Below are 15142 nucleotides of genomic sequence, written 5' to 3' on the forward strand. Positions count from 1 at the left end.
AAAAAAGAAGAAGAAGAAGAAAAAGATAGCAGGAGGGGAAGAATGAAGGGGGGGAAATCAGAGGGGAGACAAACCATGAGAGATGATGGACTCTGAAAAACAAACTGAGGGTTCTAGAGGGGAGGGGAGTGGGGGGATGGGCTAGCCTGGTGATGTGTATTAAAGAGGGCACTTTCTGCATGGAGCACTGGCTGTTATACGCAAACAATGAATCATGAAACTACATCAAAAACTAATGATGTAATGTATGGTGATTAACATAGCATAATAATAAAAAGTAAATAAATAAAGAGATCAGCTTGGTTTCTTTTAAACTCCACATGTGGCTCGTCTGATTTTGAAAAAAGATTTATTTATCTATTTTAAAGAGCAAGAGAGCACCTGAGGTGGCAGGGAGCAGAGAGAGCAGGAGAGAGAGAATCTCAAGCAGATGCCCTGCTGAGCACAGGCTTGTCTTACTGGGCTCTATCTCGGGACCCTGAGATCCTGACCTGAGTCGAAATCAAGAGTTGGATGCTTAAGCGACTAAGCCACCCAGGCTCCCAGTGGCTAGTTTATTTATTTATTTGTTTGTTTGTTTATTTTTATATTTTTAAAGATTTTACTTATTTATTTGACAGAGAGGGAGAGAGAGAGGGAGAGAGGGCACAAGCCGGGGGAAGGGGCAAGGGAGAGGGAGAAACTGGTCCAACTCGGTACTTGATCCCAGGACCCTGAGATCATGACCTGAGCCGAAGGCAGTCACTTAACTGACTGAGCCACCCAGGCGCCCCACCCAGTGGCTAGTTTAATTTAAGAAGCTAAGCCTGGGAAGTTAAAGTTCACAGGGGAACCAGTAAAATGCCAGGTAGCAGGGGACAAAGGCCTCCAATGAAGAGCTGTAAGAGTGAGACTTCTTGGAATCGGCTGTTCTAGGTTCACTCAAGCCCTCAGCGTCTCAGCAGATGTCCAATGTCCAATGTAGTGAAGGTCTTACCTCAAAGACATTTGTAAGTGTGGATTTGGCTGGAGAGAACCTAGGAAGATCCATAGGAGAGCCGTAAAGTGTTAGAGAATTACCTTCATAGAAACATTGCCAGAGACAGAAACAGTAATACATAATGAATGGAGTCCTTTGGACTTTCAGACTTCTTCAAGTTGGAAACTACTGAGGAAATCACACAGCTGCACACACGTGCTACATTTCATGAAAAAGGAGGGATGACTAAGGTGGCAGAACCAGGAACCCAGAGAGCAGAGCTCAGAGCCATAGAGAATATTCCTGGGCAAGGAGTAAGATTGAATCTCAATGAAGGACCTTCCAACATTTCAACAAGGCTTTCAGAATTGCTATGAGCCATTGACTCCTTTATTCTTCCCAGTTTCCTCCCTTTTTTTTTTTTTTAAGATTTTATTTATTTATTTGACAGAGAGGGAACACAAGCAGAGGGAGCGGGAGAGGGAGAAGCAGGCCTCCTGCAGAGCAGGGAGCCTGATGCGGGGCTCAATCCCAGGACCCTGGGATCATGACCTGAGCCGAAGGCAGACGCTTAATGCCTGAGCCACCCAGGCGCCCCAGTTTCCTCCCTTTTAAACAAGAATGTCTATAATGGTTATCCTATCTCTGTTCTACCATTGTATTGGGGGGGGTGTGTGCAGGGGCAGGTAACTTGTCTCTGTTGTTCACACATCTTCAGGTTGAGAGGGGGTACACTGAAGAACTATCCCCAGAGAGCCTCGTTCATACCAGGAATTGATACATAAGGATTATACCCAAGGAGCCTCATCCATACCAGGAACTCATAGGATGATGAGATTCTGGAGTTTGAGCTGACCCATTAGATTTCGTGGACCTTGGGAAGGGTGAGTATATTTTGCATGTGGGAAGAATGTAGATAATTTGTGGCCAGAGGATGGAGTATGGTGCTTTTAAATGTGTCCATAAATTCTTTGATATTGCTCCCCTCAAGAGGTAGAGTCCAATCCCCCTTATTGTGAGTGTGGTTGGACTTAGTGACTCATTCCTCATGAGTAGAATAAAATAGAAGTAAGAGAGGGAAACTTTAGGAACTAGGTTACAAACCACTGTGCCTCAGTCCTCTCTCTAGGATCATTTATTCTGGGAGAAGTTAGCTGCTACGGCATGAGCATGATTATTAACACGGCTTTCCCCATTCATCTTTATATTCTCCAATGCCTTCAGATGACGAGTCCTAGCTCACAGCCCCATTGCAACCCTGTGAGTGACCCGGAGGCTGAATCACCCAGCTAAGCTGCTCCCAAATTCCCGACTCTCAGGAATTGTGTGAGGTATTAAATGTTTTCTTAGGACACTGCATTTTAGGGGTAATTTGTTATGCAGCAATAGATAACTAATATAGCAAAAGGAGAAATATCCTTCTGTAGCATTTGTCAAATAAGTTCAAATATGAGGCCCTTAGTGAGCTTCCCAATTTCAGATAATTGTGGCAAATTATTGCCTCTTGAGGCACGTAGGAAGAGCCAGTGAGAGACAGGGGGCAAATAAAGAGGGAGGTAAAAGAAGAGAGAGAAAAAAAGAAGGAATAAAAGGGAAAAAATACCAAGAGAGGGACATGGGAAAGGTGACCCTATTTCCTAGTTTAGTTCAGACAGTCCCGCTTTGTAGTGTTGTCCTCATACAGTTATGACTAGAATCCACTTTCACTTTCAAGTGTCCTGGTTTGGATGATAATTATATGATTCTAGCTGGAGGCCAATATTTCAGCCTTCCCTCCACTTTGTTTCCTGTCTTAATATTCCATCTTTTCCCCATGGCTTGTTGCCCACAGACTCTCTCCAGTCTGCTCTGATATGTTTGCTACTGGCCCAGAGTCCTAACTTTGCCACCAAATCACAGCCTGTCACCGGTCCCAGCTCCAGGAGGTAGAGGTCCCCTCTGTCCATTCCCTGTGTCCTTACATCAGTAAACAGTTTGTCATGGCAGCAAAGAGATCAGGGCAGGAACTCAGCAAACCTGGCTCCGAATCTTGGTTGTATACTTAACTGTTATTTGACTTTAGGAGAATTACTTAACTTTCTTAAGCCTCAGATAGAATCTACTATCTTATAGCGATGCTGAGGATGTTCATGAGATTGTGTATATAAAGTGCTTAGCACAGTGCCTGGCATATCTAGAGAAGATATATATATATATGCATAATATATTTGATGAATATATATTTGCTATAATCTGCACTTATTATCACGGAAGGCAAATACATCTCATTGAGGTTGAAGTACCTTAGGTGTTGGGACATGTATATTAGTGGGCAGCTCTCAAGTATGTGAGTAATTGTATTTATTAGTTTTAATATTAGAAGGCAGACACATGGTTAGGAAATGTGTTCTGAAGTAAAGTAAAAGGCAAAGACTATATTTGCTCTTCGGGCTTGATATGCCTTACTTTGTTCATTCATTCATTCATTCATTCATACATTTATCCACTTATTCTTTCAACAAAGATGTATTAGTTATCTACCCGATCCCACATACTACACTAAACACAGGATTGAGCAATGCTTTGCAACAAGAATAAAGCTTTATTCCCACTTCTTCAAGGAAAACATTACATTTAAAAAAAGTGTTGTGTGGGAATATGAGTGACTAGTGATCTGAAGCCAAATTAAAAAAAATATATATATATATATACACACACACACACACGTATGTTTTTCAGGATGACCAGATTTTATTTTAAATTAGCTTTGAGCAATAGAAGCAATTTTCTGCTATAAAAAGGGATGCATTTTAGCTTTTGACTTAACTTGATATTTTTTAAACTAAAAGTGGGAAAATGTAAATTATGTGAACATATAATTTGGAATCCTGGAGATATGAGCAGAAGGAGCTGACAGGAAGACAGATTTTTTTTTTTTTTTGGCTATAGGCAATCCTCTTTTCTATTTTTAGGAAGAAAGAAAACTAGTAGACAGAAATAGTCCTAGGTACATTGACTCTATTTCATATGCATACCATAAAATATTTAATAAAGTTAAGTAGGTGCCTGAAAACCAAGAAAATTCAATAGATGAAGAGGGTGACAACAATGAAAATAGGCAATACATACATAGGGTAGGTTTAAGGCATTTGGCAATATCATTAAAAAATTTTTTTTTAATATTTTCTTTTCCCTATTTTTAATTCCCTTTGATAATGAGCACCACTTTATACTTTTCAATAGCCCATGAAGTTTTTACTCTTGTTTTCATCTTCAAGGTCAAGTTTATGAACAAGTTACAAATAAGCTGATTCTAGATGAATTAGGGATATTATTTTAGGAGTAATAATAACCAACACTTATTAAGTGTTTGCTAAACTCAAAGCCTTACAGGGAGTTTCCCCTCTAGTTCTCACAAAGACCCCAGGACTCAGCCACTCTCACCATCTCATCTCGCATGTGAAAAAGCCCAGAACTGGAAAGTGAAAGAACCTTGCTTAACTACACAAGTAGGTGGTGACAGAGTCGGGATTTGAACTCAGGAAGTCTGGCTCGAGAGCCATGCTTAATGAACCACACTATTCTGAACGGATGGGCTAAATGTATTTCACCTCTTTATGTATGTTTCCCAATTTATCTTTTTTGGAAAAGTTATGTTTTCTTGGATTCTGCTTTAAGTCCTTGCCCATTTTCTCTGTTCTATCCAAGGATCATTTAACCTGATAATTATGCAAGTCCACACCTGTCTGCATGATACACTGACTCATTCATTTAGTTGAAAGGTGGAAACCAAATTGGTTTTTAAAAATACATAGGAATCTAATTGAAAAATTTCATGAATCACTTTAATGAGTACAGAGAGCCTCAGACGATTGTTTTTCAAAAGCGCTGGTCAGCTCTACATATTCATCTTGAATAAAAATGCCTCTCTAGCAAGGCATTGTATGACAATTGTAATCACCGAAGTTTAGGATGCAGAGAACCATTTCAGTGACTTTTAAATAGTTGTTCCTTATTCTTCTGTGTTTGAAGATGATGATGTGCCTACTTATTATTGAATAGTGAGGTGACCAGTATTCCTCCCAGCTCTGGGTAAATTAAAGACAAACAAAGTTGATATCATTATTTGTCAGCTCTCGATTTTTTTCTTCGCGGCTGTCATTCATCATTTCCTCCCTAATTTGTCTCGAGTCTTAGTTCTCTCTTAGTCTTCTGCCCTCAGCCCTTGGCTCTGCCACACAGTTCAGGGAATGTTCTGTGTGTCCTTCAAACCCCGGTTTTTACCTAAATAGCTTCTGCCTCATGTAAAATTAAAAAAAAAAAATGTTATAACGTCTTGCGATTATTTATTCTTTATAAATTACATTCTATTGAAGTGATAAGCTTCACTGTTTACCTTTTTTAAGTGAACCCATTTGGAATGTGGTTAAGTAGAGTCCCCACGTCGTATTGATGAGCCGTGAGGAATCCGGTCAGACAGTTCACCACAGCTGCTCTCTGGACACCAGCTCCCCCGGGCGGAAGGCTGCTTGTTGCCACACACTGTGAGGGCTATGAGCAGCATGCTTACCATCTTAATAGCCTTTCTCCTATTTTTTTCCGAATATGAAAGCATCTTCTCCATTATAATTTTGAGAAGAATCAATGCCCACTTCCAAATAGCATAAACTATAACTCTGTTCTTCATTTGTTTCTTACCATCCGGTATCTCACCAAACTCACAGACACGCTTGCACACTGGCCCAACTGTCCACAAACCAGGGAAGGAACGGCTGCGTAATTTTTGCAGCCATGTGCAAAATGAAAGTGCAGGGCTCTTTGTTCAAAAAAGCAGGAAAAAAGGGCTGTCTACGGTATTAAAGTCTAAAGTTTTGTTTTTCCTTCTGTTCTCTCCCTCAACTTGTCGTGATGTTTTCTATGTGCTACTTAATGTCATGGTCAGTAAATAAAATTAAAAATGTTAAATTATTGGGATGCCTGGGTGGCTCAGTCCATTAAGTGTCTTCCTTCAGCTCAGGTCATGATCCCAGAATCCTGGGATCGAGCCCCGCATCAGGCTCGTTGCTCAGCGGGGAGCTTGCTTCTCCCTCTGCCTGCCGCTCCCCCTGCTCGTTCTCTCTCTCTCTCTTAAAAAAAAAAAAAAGTTATTAACACGGCTTTCCCCATTCATCTTTATATTCTCCAATGCCAGTTTTGAATGCAAACATCGGAGCATTTAACTCCTGTGTGGAATCATCAAAATTACGTCATTCCTCTTTCATGGTACAGCTTCCCCTCGGCCAGAAGAGCATAGACAAGTTAGGCGCAGGAAGCTGGTGGAGGAAGAAGCGTTCATCTAGCACAAAGCAGGCCGAAGTATACTCCTTCAGGCATCAGGCATCGGGATGCTTGCAAGGTGAGAGCGCGTCTTCACGGATGCGCTGGGACCCCATCCCATGACCCCCTGCGCTTGTCTTTGCGCCGGCCTGACGCTGCTCCGGAGTCCCACACCAGCCGCTGCGCGGATGCACCACGGCTCTGCAGGTGGAGAGCTCCCTGGTGAACTCCAGTCACACATCTCCGCTGTCCGCAGGCCTGGTGCTCCAGCTCACTTGGATGGGCAACTGCCAAGGGTATTGCAAGCTCTGAGTTAGAAAGGTCTAAGTACTTGGATTAGGAGTGGGTGAATGCATGATGGCGCTGCCCCCTTAGGGCAGGACGTCCTCCACCATCCTAAGCCCCCAAATGCAGTGGGATGTGGGTGCCCTGCCCCATTCCTACCCGTATCTGCACCCAGGTCCCTGCTAGGGGGCTGGACGTTGGAAGCAAACACTTGGGCAGGGCTGGGGAGGGTGCAGCTGGGCAGGCAGAGGATAGCTAGGAACCCAGCCCGGGGAGGTGCGGAGGGCGTGGGAAGGAGAACTGTGTGTGAGCAGAGGCCCCAAGTCCCCGGCACAATCTCCACTGTCCCAAAGATTTCAGCGGTAAAACAAAAATTCAAAGATAACATTATTAAGAATTTGAAATGGGGACTAGAGAGCGTTAGACCCGAATCGTGGGGGCCTCCTGTCCTGGGCTTTGTGCAACTATGTTGATCACGTGACCGTGAGGCCAATGGCCCCCAGGAATATTATGAGCGAGTTAGCTGAACTGCAAGGAGGTCGGAGTAAACTAACAACATAGTTTTAAAATAAAATAAGAGAAAATAACTTTTTATTGTTCCTTCCCATGATTCATACATGAAAAATTTAAAATACCTATTTTATTTTCTTTAAGAAAATTTTAAGAAACTTCTCACTCATGCATATAAAAATTCCCACAGGAAATACAGTCTTCCCCACTCAAAACTCTATTCAATCCTCTTGGTTAATAACAATAATAATGGTACTACTAGCCGAACGTACCTATGAGCCAGACATTGTGCTAATTAATTACTGTAATTAAATTTACTTTATATAAATTATCTCATCTAATCCCTATAACATGGGGCAGATACACATTTTAGCCCCAATTTGGAGATGAGGAACTTGATATATGGGAGTCAGCTTGTCTAAGACCATGATGTGAAAAGAACGGTTTACTGTGACCAGACTTTATTACAGTAATGTAGAATAATTTAATATTTGGAAGCCTATAAAGCAGATATAGCGCATCTGGAGGTCAAATTGGAAAAATGTAATCATCAGTGGAAGCTGAAAAGGCATTTGAGATGATTCAACTCTCATTCCTTTTCCAGACTCTTTTAAATCCAGGAAATAAAGGGTACAAGATAAAGTAATTGTCTCAGATCAACAGGAAAATATTATGCTTCATTGAAAATATTAGAGATAACCTTATTAAACGGGAAATCAAGATTTCTGCTATTAGTATTTTACATTGCTCTGGGAACTATAATCAGTGAAATAATACTGGAAATAGAAATAAGAGCAATAATATAAGAATGGGCAAAGACACACTTGCCATCATTTGCATATAATATGATTTACCACCAGAAAACTCAAAAGAATCAGTAGAAAAAAATGTTGGAACTACAAAGAGTTTAGTTAAGTAGCTGAATAAATAGATTGTTTTTCTATATACCAACAATAATCAGATAGAAAATCCAATGGGAAGAATTCCCATTCTTAGAAGCAATGACAAGTACATAGGATCTAGAAAAGACTTATCAGAAGTAGTATGACCTAGATAAAGAAAACCGTACATTTTAGGATAAATTCCTGACATAACTGTTCCTGGATGGGCTAAAAATATTATGAAGGTGTTATGATAGTTAATTTTTTTGTCAACTTGACTGGGCCATCCCAGGTGTTTAGTCCAGTGTTACTCTGGGTGTTTCTGTGAGGGTGTTTTGGATAAGATTAACATTTAAACCAGTGAACTAAGTAAAGCAGATTGTCCTCTCTAATGTGGTGGGTCTCATCCAATCAGTTGAAGACCTGACTAAAACAAAAGAATGCCTTCTTCAAGTAAGAGAATTCCTCCTGCTTTATTGCCTTTGAACTGAAACAGTGGCTCTCGAGCCTGCCAGCCTTAGAACTGGAACTAAATGATCAGCTCTCTTAGTTCTCAGGACTTCAGACTCGGATTGGAACTAGATCATCAACTTTCCTGGATCTCCAGCTTGCTGACTCACCCTGCAGATTTGGGACTTGTCAGTCTCCATAATCTTGTGAGCCACTTCCTTCTCATAAATCCCTTTCTGTATACAGGTACATCCTATTGGTTCTGTGTCTGTGGAGAACCTGACAAATACAGTGTCATTTCTTCCAAAATTAACTTGTAATTTTAAAGTGATCCCAATAATCACTTGGGAGGAGATATGGTAAGACAATTGTAAAGTTCATCTGAAAGGATAAACAAGTAAGAAGAGTTAAGAAAATTTTTGGTGAAAAGGAGAAATTTAAGTCTGGTATTGTAGGGGGAGGTAAACTAGTCTTATGGAGTATGAAAATATTATGAAGTTATGATAATTAAAACAATGTGGTTATAAGGAAAGTCAGACAGTCCAAAGGAAGAGAATAATATCCTAAAACAGATTCGGGAATGTAAAAATATTTAAAATACAATTTGCTTTGTATTATGTGGCAAAAGGGAAGAATTACTCTATAAATAGTGCTAGATAAATTGGCTAGATATTTGCAGGGAAATCTAGAGTTAGGTCCTCATTTTTTTTTTTTTTTTTGCCATTTAACAAAATCCTAGGTGAATATTTTTAGTTAAAGTCAAAGAAAATACAAACCATAAAAATATATGACAGGGTAGTTATCAAATTGGGAGAGGAATTTCTAAGCTTAAAAGCAATGGTGGAGGGGTACCTGTGTGGCTCAGTCAGTTAAACGTCTGACTCTTGATTTTGGCTCAGGTCATGATCTCAGGGTCCTGGGATCGAGCCCCGAGTTGGACTCCATGCTGAGTAGGAGAGTCTTGAGGATTCTCTATCTCCCTCTCCCTTTACCCCCCAGCCCTGACTCACCTGCTCTCTCACTCTCTCTCTCTCAAATAAATAAATAAATTTGACCCAGAGAGAGAGCAAGCACACAAGCAGGGGGAGGGACAGACGGAGAAGAAGGAGATTCCCTGACGAGCAGGGAGCCCAACTCGGGTCTGATCCCAGGACCCTGGGGTTATGACCTGAGCTAAAGGCAAACACTTAACCCACTGAGCCACCCAGGTGCCCCTTCCTTTTGCTTCTTATAGGTCTGTGTTTACGGGTATACGTCAACAATATCCATCTTCTCTTTCTTTTCCATTAAAAATATCTCTCTACAGATTGCTAGAGGTTAATTTTAGAGTTTGGTCATTAGGCAACAGAATATTCAGTGGATTTTGAGGGGTGATTAACATAGCCACCGTGGTGTACACAGTGATTGTTGGGCTCCTACAGAGTTGTTGCATTGTTGTCTGGCATTCCGGGGCGTCTAGACATTATATGGAAAGCTGAGTGGTCAAAGGGGTGGGTCATGCTCTTTATCCATTAATTTCCTTTTAGCCCCAAATTCACCCTTTTTGCCTTACTCTGTAATAACGAAGATGGATTTTTGTAAATGTTTCTCATTTGCCAGCCAGCCTGGTGTTAAACATTGTCAGAGGAGGGATCTGGAAGGACACTGGAGGAGGAAGGGGTTTTCTCTTCCTGGTTCTGGTATGGCTCACTCTCCTAGAGTGTGCTTTGCCTCCAACCTGTTCCCTGCATGGTCTCTCTAGTGCTAAGTTCCTGCAGGGTACAGCTTCCTCTGGGATTTGGTGACTGCCTGCCTTCTCCAGTACGCAATTCAGGCAACTGTGGTATGTCTGGGATCTTCAGATAGCATGGGACTGTGCCCCAACCCAGATCGCTGCTCCCACATCCTGCCTTCCGTCCTGGAATTCCAGAGCCACCTGTAAGTATGTTGGACTCCTTCAGAACGCTGCCGCTGCTCCAGATCCTGGTTCTAGCTGTGCCCAGCCACCAGCAGCTGTTCCGGCACCTGACGAGCTCCAAGTCTCACTGAGGACTCTGTGAGGATTGAGGACTCAACTTCTGTGTAGACGGTCTTCCCTGGGACCCTAGAGACTTCCAGCAAGCCCCACGTAGGAAGCACGGCAGCATCTTCACCATCCGGTGAGTCAAAGCTGTGCCCTCTCTGAAGAGTCTTTTCCTTTAAACTCTTTAACATATTTATAAGTGCTCTTAAAGTTTGTATCTGCTAATTCAAACATCTGGATCATCACAGGGTCTGCTTCTATGGTCCATTTTACCTCTGGCTAAGGGTCACATTTTCCTGCATAGTGTATATAATACTTGTCTATAGTAGATGTCGTGGATACGACATAATTGAAAATATAGATTTTGTCATCTTCATTTGAAGAGTACTGAATTTTATTTTGGTAGGTAGTTACTATACTGGCAGATCAGCTTGTGCCTATTGTAGATTAATTTTAGGTTTTATTGGGAAGGGTCTAGAATCACTCATATGCTAGAGTAGCCTTACTCTTAAGGCATGTCTTTAATTCTTGGGTTGTTTAATGAGGCCTTCACACCCTGGCTGATTTGAACTCTGATGTCTCCCAGGGCTGTGTGACCTCCAGTCCCTGCTTTCTGCCATGCACCATGGAGTCTTGCCCTGCTCATGTGCTTAGTATTCATAGACTTAAGAGTGTCCCTCTGCAGATTTCTGGGGCACCCCCTCTGCACAGCACCCTCTTCTCTGGTCCTCTGTCCCACAGACTCCTGCTCCCCAAGCTAGCCTCAACTCTGGTTTCATTTCTTCCATCTCATGCACCTTCTCTATTCTGTTTGGGCTTCCCTTCCCTCTGCTACAGTTTGGAAAGTGTTCCCAGGGAGAGAAAACAGAGCGAATGTAGAGGTCAGCACGCTGGTGTCTTTCTCTCAAGGGTCAGAGCCCTGAAGTGTCTACTGTACACTGCTGTAGTTTATGATAGAAGGATATGTCTGCCACCAGTTTCAGTGATGGCTGGACCCAAAACTCTTGAGGTTTTCGTTTCACCAATTAAATATTTTATTTCTAGAAATTCTGTCTGGTAAGTGTATCTGTTTAATCCCAATGGTTTTTTTTTTTTTAATAGTTTTTGTAATTCCATAGTTTGTTTCATACATAGCTCTGATTTGCTGTCTATTAATTCTCACTCATAGTGGCTGGCTTTATCTAGATTTGGTAGTCGTTGAGAGGTTATGCTTGACTGTAATCTAAGAGAGTCTTGTTGGATGGTTTCTTCTGCTTCAGCCAGTGTGTTTCTCTGTGTGTGTGTGTGTGTGTGTGTACACTTGTCTCAGGACCCTTCAGGACCTTCTTGAAGATTTTAGCTCAGAGGAGGGGGTCTCGGATTCAGGTTCTCCTCCTGACTGCTATTTCAAGGTTCAGTCTGCTCAGATACTGTCAGTAGAGAACTCTGGCCTCAGGGCAATCCTACCCTTTCACAAAACCTGCAGGCCCCCCATTATGCTAGTTTCAAGCCCCTGTGAACTCTGTTGCTCTGGTCTGGGATCCTTACCTATGTTCCTGGTTATTTCTAGCAAGTACAATTCAGGCTGCAAGCTACCTAATCTTCACCTTGGCTCCCTGAGGCTCAGCTCGTGGATTTTTAAAAATTTCTTTTTACCTTTTTTTTCCTTTTTGAAGGGAGAAACCCCTGGAGACTAGAAATGCTTGTGTGTGTTGGGTATTTGGTGGTCTAGCTATTGTGGAAGAGAAGTTTACCTCTGACCTAAAATCTCAAGTATTGGGGAGCAACAACACATGTATTAATTTTATAATCAGGAAAATAACAAAGAGGTCAACAAATATCTGTATCTGAATTACTAATGTACATATTTATGTGGTATTTACCACATAATTTATCACTGAGAAATTGAGTTCTTAGTATAATCTGGTACTTTCGTGTTGCCTAATTTATTTCTCAAGGCCAAATACTAGCTAAAGGATACTTTCTGTAGACTGAATCTTTGTAAGTTTTAGAAAAACATATTTAAGTTGACAAATGAAGACTGACATTTGGCTATGCTTTAATAGGCTGAACACCAAGCAAATCTTTTTTCCTTTATTTGTTCATTTTGCAATAAGTCTTGACATCACCTTCTCCTCTTTCTTAAATTTGCTTACTTAGCAGGGCACAATGCAGTTTTGATGTGCAATCTGATTTCAAAAGAATCTTTGAGACAGCTAATCTTCTGTACACTCACTGTAATAAAATATTACAGCACAAACGGTACATAAGATACTCACTTTCTTGAGAACCTCTTAGCACCAAAGAGCAATGACATAAAACAGTATAGATTTTCAGTGTTTTTCTGGTAGATTTTCCAGCTTGAATCTTTAACTCTTATAACACCTAGAGCTTGCAAAGAGTAAAGCATTATATGCCATAGACTGCAAATATGTTTATTGTCTTTCATTCCTAAACTCATTTTATCTTCAGTTTAAAATCTATGAGTAGACTAATCTGCTTACCTTCAAGCTGCTTGCTTCATCCTTGAAAATATGGGTTTGAAAGTGCCATACTGGGGGCGCCTGGGTGGCTCAGTCATCAAGCATCTGCCTTCGGCTGGGGTCATGGTCCCAGGGTCCTGGGATCGAGCCCCACATTGGGCTCCCTGCTCAGCGGGAAGCCTGCTTCTCCCTCTCCCACTCCCCCTGCTTGTGTTCCCTCTCTTGCTGTGTCTCTCTCTGTCAAATGAATAAATAAAATCTTAAAAAAAAAAGTGCCATACTGAATTAGACTAATAAGTTCAGTTCTTTGTCTCTTATGGTAAACATCACCAAAATATGTTTTGTGAGAGTATGGCTGCTGTCTTCCATTTTTTTTTTAAGATTTTATTTATTTGACAGAGAGAGACACAGTGAGAGAGGGAACACAAGCAGGGGGAGTGAGAGAGGGAGAAGTAAACTTCCCGTTGAGCAGGGAGCCCGATGAGGGGCTCGATCCCAGGACCCTGGGATCATGACCTGAGCCAAAGGCAGACGCTTAACGACTGAGCCACCCAGGCGCCCCTGTCTTCCATCTTTTTTAATCATACTGATTTATTTCCACCACCATTCCTTTATCAATTAATCCCTTTGCCATCCCTGCCATCCAAGCTGAAATCATGTGATGTTCCATAAATTCACAATCACCACTGCATTTTTTTTAAACCATCTCTGTCCACTTCAAGAAGTAACTTAACTCTGGATTTGGTGAATAAATCCACCCAGCACCTGACCTTCATGGTTTATTCCGACTTTTTCTGGACTGAGATCCTAAGTTTTAAAAACGTGCTTTTCTTAAAAACAAAAAACAAAAAACACGGTAAAAACACCAAAACAGCCCAATAACAGCTCATTAAATATATGAGCTTATGGTCCCCTTCATTAAATAGACCTATGGCCCCATCCCCATAGGTGACCAAGTTGAGTTCCGTATGGGTACTTCCAGATATATTCTTTTTTTTTTTTTTTTTAATTTATTTGCGAGAGAGAGAATGAGAGACAGAGAGCATGAGAGGGGAGTGGGTCAGAGGGAGAAGCAGACTCCCTGCTGAGCAGGGAGCCTGATGAGGGACTCGATCCCGGGACTCCAGGATCATGACCTGAGCCGAAGGCAGTCGCTTAACCAACTGAGCCACCCAGGCGCCCCTTCCAGATATATTCTAAGTATGGAGGTTAAATATGTTGTTTGGGACACAACTTTTTCCACTCCCTCCTGAAACCATCCAAAATGACAGAAAAGCATCGCTTTCTTTCTCAGGGACAAGAGAGTACAGGCACAAAATGTTCAAATCTCAGGAACAGATGGTAATTACCAAAGAGAACTTAAATGCCTGCAACAGAGCGACACCCTCAAAGAGGCCGATTCACCCTGCAGAGTTCCCGAAAGGCTTAAGAATGGAAGGATCCAGATACCTCTGAAGCTGGCACTGTAAATAAGATTTACTGAAATTCTGTTTATAAAGCCTTTAGATCTCAAGCTCCCTCCTGAACCAACACCATCCCCTCCCCCTCCCCTCCACCCCCCTTTCCCCCCGCCCAGCAGCAGAAGTTCTGCATCAGGACCAGAAAACAACCATTGTAGATGGAGTGAGAGCCCCGGGAGGCATTTCTAAAATTATGATTAAAAACTTACTATTACCTGAGGTGTTGGAATGTATTAACAATATATGTTTAGTTCTGGAGATGAGTCTGGGGTTGAATTCGTGATGGGTAGGTACATGAGAATTACACAAAAAATTAAGCAAGCTGAAAAGGTGAAAATTTTAACTCTAGGGAAAGTAAGAAGATGTATAAGAAAGGCAATATAGTAACTGATGATGCTGTAATAATTGATTTCACTAAAGTTATGTTCTAACTACACGAAGAGGATGGGGAAGGGGAAATGTCCGTCTTGGAGGGGGATTGCATAAGACAGCCAAACCCCCATCTTCCTTTGTAGGAAGTCAACAGTCAGTAATCTAAAAAATTAAATCCATCAGTAAGTATCTGTGTAACATGCTGAAATAGGAAGGCAGATCCCAAGATTAGAAAGTGGCATTGCCTCTGAAAGCAGAAGTGAGGGTTGAGGGGAAGAGAGACGCTGGTTTTTATTTTAACCCTCTAGAGCTCTTTGACTTTCAGAAATATATGCATATAACTTTGATAAAGATACATTAAAATACAATTCTAGGCAATGAAAGTGTGTTTTGAACAGAAACAGCATATTGTAGATTCTTCTGTACCTTGCTGTGCTCCTATAAAAATACCTTGCCAATCATCTCAG

Source organism: Leptonychotes weddellii, chromosome 2 (genome assembly GCF_054177405.1).
Source record: "Leptonychotes weddellii isolate Sample4059 chromosome 2, ASM5417740v2, whole genome shotgun sequence".
Classification (NCBI taxonomy): Eukaryota; Metazoa; Chordata; class Mammalia; order Carnivora; family Phocidae; genus Leptonychotes; species Leptonychotes weddellii.